Source organism: Oncorhynchus gorbuscha, linkage group LG25 (genome assembly GCF_021184085.1).
Source record: "Oncorhynchus gorbuscha isolate QuinsamMale2020 ecotype Even-year linkage group LG25, OgorEven_v1.0, whole genome shotgun sequence".
NCBI lineage: Eukaryota > Metazoa > Chordata > Actinopteri > Salmoniformes > Salmonidae > Oncorhynchus > Oncorhynchus gorbuscha.
This window is the reverse complement of record NC_060197.1, coordinates 47,170,786-47,183,278: the sequence shown is the minus strand read 5'-3', so window position 1 is coordinate 47,183,278 and position 12,493 is coordinate 47,170,786. Positions and strand designations below refer to the sequence as shown.

At 55.1% G+C, this 12,493-nt stretch overlaps 1 pseudogene; it reads right to left on the bottom strand.

The window, feature by feature from the left end:
- LOC124013878 overlaps nt 1–9,692 on the bottom strand; it is a 16,822-nt pseudogene extending 7,130 nt beyond the window's left edge.
- Nucleotides 9,693–12,493: the final 2,801 nt, after the last annotated feature.

The following is a 12,493-nucleotide window of genomic DNA, read 5'->3' as shown; positions in this document are numbered from 1 at the left end:
TGTATTCTATGTCTTGCTTGTTCTATATTGCTCTGTCTGTATTCTATGTCTTGCTTGTTCTATATTGCTCTGTCTGTATGCTATGTCTTGCTTGTTCTATGTTGCTCTGTCTGTATGCTGTCCTTGTTCTGTGCACTGTCCCTGTAAAAATAAACTCAAACTCAAATGAATACTGTTCATAAATGTTGCATATTGTATCTACAAGTATGCAATAAATGTATTCACCTTTGGCAGCTTGGGCATGAGTGTTCCCGCAATCTCCGTCCCCGGATGCCCTGTCCAGTGAGTTTAGTTCCTCTTGGCGTTGTAGAAGGGAAGAGCACACCGCTTCTAGAGCCTTCCGCATCACATCACTGAGAGGACCTGACACACAGAAAGATATTCATTTACAGCTGTGTGTGTATTCAAAAGATAAAAAATGACGTTTAAAAAAAAAAAAAGTGAGGAAACAATATGACTAACTGGATTGGATCCCAGGTATCCTGCAGGGCCTCAAGACTGTTGACCCACTGAGCTAGACCCAGGTATCCTGCAGGGCCTCAAGACTGTTGACCCACTGAGCTAGACCCAGGTATCCTGCAGGGCCTCAAGACTGTTGACCCACTGAGCTAGACCCAGGTATCCTGCAGGGCCTCAAGACTGTTGACCCACTGAGCTAGACCCAGGTATCCTGCAGGGCCTCAAGACTGTTGACCCACTGAGCTAGACCCAGGTATCCTGCAGGGCCTCAAGACTGTTGACCCACTGAGCTAGACCCAGGTATCCTGCAGGGCCTCAAGACTGTTGACCCACTGAGCTAGACCCAGGTATCCTGCAGGGCCTCAAGACTGTTGACCCACTGAGCTAGACCCAGGTATCCTGCAGGGCCTCAATACTGTTGACCCACTGAGCTAGACCCAGGTATCCTGCAGGGCCTCAAGACTGTTGACCCACTGAGCTAGACCCAGGTATCCTGCAGGGCCTCAAGACTGTTGACCCACTGAGCTAGACCCAGGTATCCTGCAGGGCCTCAAGACTGTTGACCCACTGAGCTAGACCCAGGTATCCTGCAGGGCCTCAAGACTGTTGACCCACTGAGCTAGACCCAGGTATCCTGCAGGGCCTCAAGACTGTTGACCCACTGAGCTAGACCCAGGTATCCTGCAGGGCCTCAAGACTGTTGACCCACTGAGCTAGACCCAGGTATCCTGCAGGGCCTCAAGACTGTTGACCCACTGAGCTAGACCCAGGTATCCTGCAGGGCCTCAAGACTGTTGACCCACTGAGCTAGACCCAGGTATCCTGCAGGGCCTCAAGACTGTTGACCCACTGAGCTAGACCCAGGTATCCTGCAGGGCCTCAAGACTGTTGACCCACTGAGCTAGACCCAGGTATCCTGCAGGGCCTCAAGACTGTTGACCCACTGAGCTAGACCCAGGTATCCTGCAGGGCCTCAAGACTGTTGACCCACTGAGCTAGACCCAGGTATCCTGCAGGGCCTCAAGACTGTTGACCCACTGAGCTAGACCCAGGTATCCTGCAGGGCCTCAAGACTGTTGACCCACTGAGCTAGACCCAGGTATCCTGCAGGGCCTCAAGACTGTTGACCCACTGAGCTAGACCCAGGTATCCTGCAGGGCCTCAAGACTGTTGACCCACTGAGCTAGACCCAGGTATCCTGCAGGGCCTCAAGACTGTTGACCCACTGAGCTAGACCCAGGTATCCTGCAGGGCCTCAAGACTGTTGACCCACTGAGCTAGACCCAGGTATCCTGCAGGGCCTCAAGACTGTTGACCCACTGAGCTAGACCCAGGTATCCTGCAGGGCCTCAAGACTGTTGACCCACTGAGCTAGACCCAGGTATCCTGCAGGGCCTCAAGACTGTTGACCCACTGAGCTAGACCCAGGTATCCTGCAGGGCCTCAAGACTGTTGACCCACTGAGCTAGACCCAGGTATCCTGCAGGGCCTCAAGACTGTTGACCCACTGAGCTAGACCCAGGTATCCTGCAGGGCCTCAAGACTGTTGACCCACTGAGCTAGACCCAGGTACCTGCAGGGCCTCAAGACTGTTGACCCACTGGCTAGACCCAGGTATCCTGCAGGGCCTCAAGACTGTTGACCCACTGAGCTAGACCTTGCAGGTATCCTGCAGGGCCTCAAGACTGTTGACCCACTGAGCTAGACCCAGGTATCCTGCAGGGCCTCAAGACTGTTGACCCATCTGAGGGAGGGTATCCTGCAGGGCCTCAAGACTGTTGACCCACTGAGCTAGACCCAGGTATCCTGCAGGGCCTCAAGACTGTTGACCCACTGAGCTAGACCCAGGTATCCTGCAGGGCCTCAAGACTGTTGACCCACTGAGCTAGACCCAGGTATCCTGCAGGGCCTCAAGACTGTTGACCCACTGAGCTAGACCCAGGTATCCTGCAGGGCCTCAAGACTGTTGACCCACTGAGCTAGACCCAGGATCCTGCAGGGCCTCAAGACTGTTGACCCACTGAGCTAGACCCAGGTATCCTGAGAGGGCCTCAAGACTGATGACCCACTGAGCTAGAGAGGTATGGGGAGGGAGGGAGAGAAGACTGTTGACCCACTGAGCTAGACCCTAACCGAGATTCTGTGTTAGGTGTCAGGTGAGTGTTGTCCTAACCGAGAGATGTGTGCGAGGTCTCTGCGTGTCTTTCGCTGGAGGGTCCAGAATGTAACTTGTCCCACTGATACACACAGTACTGAGGTTGGGCCAGGCAGAGGCTGTGGTCTTGGCATCTGAGGGAGAGAGAGAGAGAGAGAGAGGGGAGGGAGAGAGAGAGAGAGAGAGAGAGATGGGGAGGGAGAGAGAGAGAGAGATGGGGAGGGAGAGAGAGAGAGAGAGATGGGGAGAGAGAGAGAGAGAGAGAGAGAGAGAGAGAGAGAGAGGGGAGGGAGAGAGATGGGGAGGGAGAGAGAGAGATGGGGAGGGAGAGAGAGATGGGGAGAGAGAGAGATGGGGAGAGGAGAGAGAGATGGGGAGGGAGAGAGAGAGAGAGAGAGAGATGGAGAGAGAGATGGGGAGGGAGAGAGAGAGATGGGGAGAGAGAGAGAGAGATGAGGAGAGAGAGAGAGAGATGGGGAGAGAGAGAGAGAGATGGGGAGAGAGGGAGATGGGGAGAGAGAGAGAGAGAGATGGGGAGGGAGAGAGAGAGATGGGGAGGGGAGGGAGAGAGAGATGGGGAGGGAGAGAGAGAGATGGGGAGGGAGAGAGAGAGATGGGAGAGAGAGAGAGAGATGGGAGAGAGAGAGAGAGATGGGAGAGAGAGAGATGGGAGAGAGAGAGAGAGATGGGGAGGGAGGGAGAGAAACGACAAGCCAGTGTTACATGGTGATAGGTTTGTGTGTGTAATCGGGAGTGACTGTGTTCTCAACCAGGTGACTGTGTTCTCAACCAGGTGACTGTGTTCTCAACCAGGTGACTGTGTTCTCACCAAACAGTCGGAGTATCTCCTGGTCTGCTCTCATCATTGACAGAGACACTCCCGCCATTTCCAGTGATGTCATAAATGACCCCGACATCACCCGGGCAACCAGCACCCCACGACCCTCTGTAACCATGGCAACAACAAACAAACAAAAATATTTAAAAAAAAAGAGATTCCACAGAGAATGTAAACAAGGTAACCTGAATAACGAGGTTAACAATTAGCTTTTCATAAAGCAATAAAATACAATATTATACATTGTTATTCACGATAACAGTTAAGCAATGAGCCATGAGTCTTACCCAGGTAGCGTATAGCAGATCTAGTAACAACAGATATCTCTAGACAAGACAGAGCTCCAAGGTTGTTGACACACAGAACCACACTGTCACCTGTACCAGAGAGAGAGAGAGAGACTGGACACGGTTAGGAGGACGAGGTAGGAGGGGGAGACACGGTTTAAAGGAGGAGGGGGCACGGTTTAAAGGAGGGAGGGGGCACGGTTTAAAGGAGGAGGGGGGGACACGGTTTAAAGGAGGAGGGGGGGGACACCGTTTAAAGGAGGAGGGGGGACACCGTTTAAAGGAGGGGGGGGACACTGTTTAAAGGAGGGGGGGCACGGTTTAAAGGAGGGGGGGGACACGGTTTAAAGGAGGGGGGGGGCACGGTTTAAAGGAGGGGGGGACACGGTTTAAAGGAGGGGGGACACGGTTTAAAGGAGGGGGGACACGGTTTAAAGGAGGGGGGACACGGTTTAAAGGAGGGGGGACACGGTTTAAAGGAGGGGGGGACACGGTTTAAAGGAGGGGGGGGGACACGGTTTAAAGGAGGGGGGGGGGGACACGGTTTAAAGGAGGGGGGGACACGGTTTAAAGGAGGGGGGACACGGTTTAAAGGAGGGGGGACACGGTTTAAAGGAGGGGGGGACACGGTTTAAAGGAAGGGGGGACACGGTTTAAAGGGGGGGGGACACGGTTTAAAGGAGGGGGGGGACACGGTTTAAAGGAGGGGGACACGGTTTAAAGGAGGGGGGACACGGTTTAAAGGAGGGGGACACGGTTTAAAGGAGGGGGACACGGTTTAAAGGAGGGGGGACACGGTTTAAAGGAGGGGGGACACGGTTTAAAGGAGGGGGGACACGGTTTAAAGGAGGGGGGACACGGTTTAAAGGAGGGGGGACACGGTTTAAAGGAGGGGGGACACGGTTTAAAGGAGGGGGGACACGGTTGAACTTTGCACTGATTAAATGGGGTGGTCCTTGTACCTGACTTCAGAGACAGATGTGATTGGCTGGCAGGGTTGGTCATATGGTCTACCATGGTCTTCACCACCTCATCCGCCGAGGTCACCTGAAATAGATCCATCATGGCAAACCAACAACGTCTCAGGCCCCAATGAAATACGACACACTGATAGAGCAGCGTCACACGGGTTTGGCCGTCATTGAAAATAGGAATACGTTCTAAACTGAGTTGCCCTAGTTAAATAAGGGTTGAATAGAGGTGAAATAAGGGTTCAATAGAGGTGAAATAAGGGTTGAATAAGGGTTGAATAGAGGTGAAATAAGGGTTCAATAGAAGTGAAATAAGGGTTGAATAAGGGTTGAATAGAGGTGAAATAAGGGTGAATAGAGGTGAAATAAGGGTTCAATAGAGGTGAAATAAGGGTTGAATAAGGGTTGAATAAGGGTTGAATAAGGGTTGAATAAGGGTTGAATAGAGGTGAAATAAGGGTTCAATAGAGGTGAAATAAGGGTTGAATAGAGTTTGAATAGAGGTTGAATAAGGGTTGAATAGAGGTTAAATAGAGGTTGAATAGAGGTTGAATAAGGGTTGAATAGAGGTTGAATAAGGGTTGAATAGAGGTTGAATAAAGGTTGAATAAAGGTTGAATAGAGGTTGAATAGAGGTTGAATAGAGGGTGAATAGAGGGTGAATAGAGGGTGAATAGAGGGTGAATAGAGGTTGAATAAGGGTTGAATAAGGGTTGAATAGAGGTTGAATAGAGGTTGAATAGAGGTTGAATAGAGGTTGAATAGAGGTTGAATAGAGGTTGAATAGAGGTTGAAAAGAGGTTGAATAGAGGTTGAATAAGGGTTGAATAGAGGTTAAATAAGGGTTGAATACGGGTTGAATAGGTTGAATAGAGGTTGAATAGAGGTTGAATAGAGGTTGAATAGAGGTTGAATAAGGGTTGAATAGAGGTTAAATAAGGGTTGAATAGAGGTTGAATAGAGGTTGAATAGAGGGTGAATAGAGGGTGAATAGAGGGTGAATAGAGGGTGAATAGAGGGTGAATAGAGGGTGAATAGAGGTTGAATAGAGGTTGAATAGAGGGTGAATAGAGGGTAAATAGAGGGTAAATAGAACAGTGCACTACTTTTGACCAGATTGAGGGCCATTTGGAACCTAACTATTACACTGACCTGTGACCTCTTAATGCCAACACTGTAACCTAACTATTACACTGACCTGTGACCTCTTAATGCCAGGCTCACCATGGATACCTGAGGAGAAAAACAACATGATCTAAATTACTAACTGCTCTTTCTCCCCCCATAGAAGTTATCGATTCCAAACATGGAATTTATCCAGTCCCCCTCCCTCCCTCTCTCACCTAGTCCCAGCTCCATCTCCCCCTCCCTCCCTCTCTCACCTAGTCCCAGCTCCATCTCTCCCTCCCTCCCTCACTCCCTCTCACCCAGTCCCAGCTCCATCTCTCCCTCCCTCTCTCACCCAGTCCCAGCTCCATCTCTCCCTCCCTCTCTCACCCAGTTCCAGCTCTCACCCAGTCCCAACTCCCTCCCTCACCCAGTCCCAGCTCCATCTCTCCCTCCCTCACCCACCCAGTCCCAGCTCCAGCTCTTCCTCCATCCCTCTCACCCAGTCCCAGCTCCCTCCTTCCCTCCCGCCCCCCTCACCCAGTCCCAGCCCTCTCCCTCTCGCCCAGTCCCAGCTCTCTCCCTCCTTCCCTCCCGCCCCCCTCACCCAGTCCCAGCTCTCTCCCTCCCCCTCTCACCCAGTCCCAGCTCTCTCCCTCCCCCTCTCACCCTGTCCCAGCTCTCTCCCGCCCCCTCACCCAGTCCCAGCCCTCTCCCTCCCCCTCTCGCCCAGTCCCAGCTCTCTCCCTCCTTCCCTCCCCCGCCCCCCTCACCCAGTCCCAGCTCTCTCCCTCCCCCTCTCACCCAGTCCCAGCTCTCTCCTCCCCCTCTCACCCAGTCCCAGCTCTCTCCCTCCCCCTCACCCAGTCCCAGCTCTCTCCCTCCCCCCTCTCACCCAGTCCCAGCTCTCTCCCTCCCCCTCTCACCCAGTCCCAGCTCTCTCCTCCCCCCTCTCGCCCAGTCCCAGCTCTCTCCCTCCTTCCCTCCCGCCCCCCTCACCCAGTCCCAGCTCTCTCCCTCCCCCTCCCCCAGTCCCAGCTCTCTCCCTCCCCCCAGTCCCAGCTCTCTCCCTCCCCCAGTCCCAGCTCTCTCCCTCCCCCAGTCCCAGCTCTCTCCCTCCCCCAGTCCGAGCCCTCTCCCTCCCCCCAGTCCGAGCCCTCTCCATCCCCCCAGTCCGAGCCCTCTCCCTCCCCCCAGTCCGAGCCCCTCTCCCTCCCCCCAGTCCGAGCCCTCTCCCTCCCCCCAGTCCCCCTCTCCCTCCCCCCAGTCCGAGCCCTCTCCCTCCCCCCAGTCCGAGCCCTCTCCCCCCCCCCAGTCCGAGCTCTCCCTCCCCCCCAGTCCGAGCTCTCCCTCCCCCCAGTCCGAGCTCCCCCCAGTCCGAGCTCTCTCCCTCCCCCAGTCCGAGCTCTCCCCCCAGTCCGAGCTCTCTCCCTCCCCCCCCAGTCCGAGCTCTCTCCCTCCCCCAGTCCCAGCTCTCTCCCTCCCCCCAGTCCCAGCTCTCTCCCTCCCCCTCACCCAGTCCCAGCTCTCTCCCTCCTTCCCTCCCGCCCCCTCACCCAGTCCGAGCTCTCTCCCTCCCCCTCACCCAGTCCGAGCTCTCTCCCTCCCCTCTCACCCAGTCCGAGCTCTCTCCCTCCCCTCTCACCCAGTCCGAGCTCTCTCCCTCCCCCCTCTCACCCAGTCCGAGCTCTCTCCCTCCCCCTCTCACCCAGTCCGAGCTCTCTCCTCCCCTCTCACCCAGTCCGAGCTCTCTCCCTCCCCTCTCACCCAGTCCGAGCTCTCCCCTCCCCTCACCCAGTCCGAGCTCTCTCCCTCCCCTCTCACCCAGTCCCAGCTCTCTCCCTCCCCTCTCACCCAGTCCCAGCTCTCTCCCTCCCCCTCTCACCCAGTCCCAGCTCTCTCCCTCCCCCTCTCACCCAGTCCCAGCTCTCTCCCTCCCCTCTCGCCCAGTCCCAGCTCCTCCCTCCTTCCCTCCCGCCCCCTCACCCAGTCCCAGCTCTCTCCCTCCCCCCCCCCAGTCCCAGCTCTCTCCCTCCCCCCAGTCCCAGCTCTCTCCCTCCCCCAGTCCCAGCTCTCTCCCTCCCCCCCAGTCCCAGCTCTCTCCCTCCCCCCAGTCCCAGCTCTCTCCCTCCCCCAATCCGAGCTCTCTCCCCCCCCCAGTCCGAGCCCTCTCCCCCCCCCCAGTCCGAGCCCTCTCCCTCCCCCAGTCCGAGCCCTCTCCCTCCCCCCAGTCCGAGCCCTCTCCCTCCCCCCAGTCCGAGCCCTCTCCCTCCCCCCAGTCCGAGCTCTCTCCCTCCCCCCAGTCCGAGCTCTCTCCCCCCCCCAGTCCGAGCTCTCTCCCTCCCCCCAGTCCGAGCTCTCTCCCTCCCCCAGTCCGAGCTCTCTCCTCCCCCAGTCCGAGCTCTCTCCTCCCCCCAGTCCGAGCTCTCTCCCTCCCCCAGTCCGAGCTCTCTCCCTCCCCCAGTCCGAGCTCTCTCCCTCCCCCAGTCCGAGCTCTCTCCCTCCCCCAGTCCGAGCTCTCTCCCCCCCCCAGTCCGAGCTCTCTCCCTCCCCCCAGTCCGAGCTCTCTCCCTCCCCCCCAGTCCCAGCTCTCTCCCTCCCCCAGTCCCAGCTCTCTCCCTCCCCCTCACCCAGTCCCAGCTCTCTCCCTCCTTCCCTCCCGCCCCCCTCACCCAGTCCGAGCTCTCTCCCTCCCCCTCACCCAGTCCGAGCTCTCTCCCTCCCCCTCTCACCCAGTCCGAGCTCTCTCCCTCCCCTCTCACCCAGTCCGAGCTCTCTCCCTCCCCTCTCACCCAGTCCGAGCTCTCTCCCTCCCCTCTCACCCAGTCAGAGCTCTCTCCCTCCCCCTCTCACCCAGTCCGAGCTCTCTCCCTCCCCCTCTCACCCAGTCCGAGCTCTCTCCCTCCCTCTCTCACCCAGTCCGAGCTCTCTCCCTCCCTCCCTCACCCAGTCCCAGCTCTCTCCCTCCCTCTCTCACCCAGTCCCAGCTCCATCTCTCCAGCAGGCAGGTCAAAGGAAGGCAGACAGCCTGGAACACTGCAGGGAGACAAGCTGACCCCCAGAGTACCTACAGTAGAAACACACAATCTCTGAGAATACTACTGACCCCAGAGTACCTACAGTAGAAACACACAATCTCTGAGAATACTACTGACCCCCAGAGTACCTACAGTAGAAACACACAATCTCTGAGAATACTACTGACCCCCAGAGTACCTACAGTAGAAACACACAATCTCTGAGAATACTAGAGGAGTGTAAACTGACAGGTACAGATAAGAGAAAAGCTGACTGGCTGAAACGGTTGTGAGTGTGTGTGTGTGTCTATCTCACCAATGCCCTTCACTGCCTCTGTCACCTTGGAGACGATCTCGTCCAATGGACAACCTTCTTCAGCCAGAGCCCCAGCAAGCTGAGCGAGAGGAAAAGAGATCAATGACTTTCTTTCACACGACGTGTTAACATCAAAACAGTCCTAGATGATCGATCGGGGTTAAAAATCCTATACATCTAAAACATAAAAACGCTATACTTCTGTCATTTGTAACACGCGGTCAAAAAAAGATGAAACACTGATCCATTACCTTGTGAACGAACACCGTCCCACACAGGCCCCTCCTCCCGGCCTTACTGGGTTGATCAAAAGCACAGTCGTCGGCGACAATCACCATTTCGACTGCGACGCCGCGGTTACGGGCCTGTTCCGCAGCGAGGCCGAAGTTGAGGCGGTCGCCGGTGTAGTTCTTAACGATGAGTAGAACTCCCGACACCCCGCGTCACTTAGACACAAAATGGCCGCTAGAACACTGGCCGGGGAGGGGAGGCAAAGACACCACCTGCAACCACTGCTGATAGCATACCGCTACCTATGTACCCTGGGGGGAGAGAGGGAGAAGGGGAGGGAGAGACGGGAAGAGAGAGGGGGAGAGAGGGAGAAGGGGAGGGAGAGACGGGGAGAGAGGGGTAGGGGATCAGAGAGAGACAGAGAGAGAGGGGGAGAGAGAGAGAGGGGGAGAGAGAGAGGGGGAGAGAGAGGGGGTAGGGTAGGGAGAAACGGGGAGAGAGGGGGTGGGAGATCAGAGACAGAGAGTACTTGTCTGTGTTGGCTCGTGCCCAGGCACCCCTCTAGAGAGCAGGGCCACTCGTCCCCTGAGGACCTCCAGGCCTGACCACCACCCTGTGTCCCCTCAGCAGAGAGGGACTGTGTGTGTGTGCATACAAACCAACACCTAGAGACCTCATCAAGAGGGTTGACAGTCGCTGGACTTCGAGTCCCAGTCCCCTGGATTTACAACGTTGGTGTCTGAATGTGTCTATACAGGTAAACGAGTGTCCTACCTGCGTGTGCTGGCTCGTGTCCAGACCCCCCTCCAGACAGCAGGGCCACTCGTCCCCTGAGGACCTCCAGATCAGCCCTGACCACCACCCTGTGGCCCCTCAGCAGAGAGAGACATCCAGAGCTAGAGACAATGCCTTCCAGGGCCTCGTCTACACAGCGGTCTACTGAGTTTAACAACTTCTGTTGGGGCTGGGAAAGGAGAGACGTAGGAGAGGAGAGACATAAGGCCCAAAGCCTGTAAGTATCTGATATATAGACCTACAGAGACTAGGCTACATGGTATAATACAAACAGTGTAACTATTCCCTCCGCAAGGCAATCAAACAAGCTAAGCGTCAGTACAGAGACAAAGTAGAATCTCAATTCAACGGCTCAGACACAAGAGGCATGTGGCAGGGTCTACAGTCAATCACGGACTACAAGAAGAAACCCAGCCCAGTCACGGACCAGGATGTCTTGCTCCCAGGCAGACTAAATAACTTTTTTGCCCGCTTTGAGGACAATACAGTGCAAGTGACACTGCCCGCAACTAAAACATGCGGACTCTCCTTCACTGCAGCCGACGTGAGGAAAACATTTAAACGTGTCAACCCTCGCAAGGCTGCAGGCCCAGACGGCATCCCCAGCCCCTACCGCCCAAATAGGTCCACAGACGATGCAATCTCAACCACACTGCACACTGCCCTAACCCATCTGGACAAGAGGAATACCTATGTGAGAATGCTGTTCATCGACTACAGCTCGACATTTAACACCATAGTGCCCTCCAAACTCGTCATCAAGCTCGAGACCCTGGGTCTCGACCCCGCCCTGTGCAACTGGGTACTGGACTTCCTGACGGGCCGCCCCCGGTGTTGAGGGTAGGCAACAACATTTCCACCCCGCTGATCCTCAACACTGGGGCCCCACAAGGGTGCGTTCTGAGCCCTCTCCTGTACTCCCTGTTCACCCACGACTGCGTGGCCACGCACGCCTCCAACTCAATCATCAAGTTTGCGGACGACACATCAGTGGTAGGCTTGATTACCAACAACGACGAGACTGCCTACAGGGAGGAGGTGAGGGCCCTCGGAGTGTGGTGTCAGGAAAATAACCTCACACTCAACGTCAACAAAACTAAGGAGATGATTGTGGACTTCAGGAAACAGCAGAAGGAACACCCCCTATCCACATCAATGGAAAAGTAGTGGAGAGGGTAGTAAGTTTTAAGTTCCTCGGCGTACACATCACAGACAAACTGAATTGGTCCACCCACACAGACAGCATCGTGAAGAAGGCGCAGCAGAAATTCTGCTTGTCACCAAAAGCACTCAAACTTCTACAGATGCACAATCGAGAGCATCCTGTCGGGCTGTACCACCGCCTGGTACGGCAACTGCTCCGCCCACAACCGTAAGGCTCTCCAGAGGGTAGTGAGGTCTGCACAACGCATCACCGGGGGCAGACTACCTGCCCTCCAGGACACCTACACCACCCGATGTCACAGGAAGGCCATAAAGATCATCAAGGACAACAACCACCCGAGCCACTGCCTGTTCACCCCGCTATCATCCAGAAGGCGAGGTCAGTACAGGTGCATCAAAGCTGGGACCGAGAGACTGAAAAACAGCTTCTATCTCAAGGCCATCAGACTGTTAAACAGCCACCACTAACATTGAGTGGCTGCTGCCAACACACTGACTCAACTCCAGCCACTTTAATAATGGGAATTGATGGGAAATGATGTAAAATATATCACTAGCCACTTTTAACAATGCTACCTAATATAATGTTTACATACCCTACATTATTCATCTCATATGAATATACTGTACTCTATATCATCTACTGCATCTTGCCCATGCCGCTCTGTACCATCACTCATTCATATATCCTTATGTACATATTCTTTATCCCCTTACACTGTGTATAAGACAGTAGTTTTGGAATTGTTAGTTAGATTACTTGTTGGTTATCACTGCATTGTCGGAACTAGAAGCACAAGCATTTCGCTACACTCGCATTAACATCTGCTAACCATGTGTATGTGACAAATAACATTTGATTTGATTTTGATTTGATGGTACACTGACCCTGTAACAGACTGACCCTGTAGCAGACTGACCATGTAGCAGACTGACCATGTAGCAGACTGACCATGTAGCAGACTGACCATGTAGCAGACTGACCCTGTAGCAGACTGACCCTGTAGCAGACTGACCCTGTAGCAGACTACAACACTGACCCTGTAACAGACTGACCCTGTAGCAGACAGACCCTGTAGCAGACAGACCCTGTAGCAGACAGACCCTGTAGCAGACAGACCCTGTAACAGACAGACCCTGTAACAGACAGACC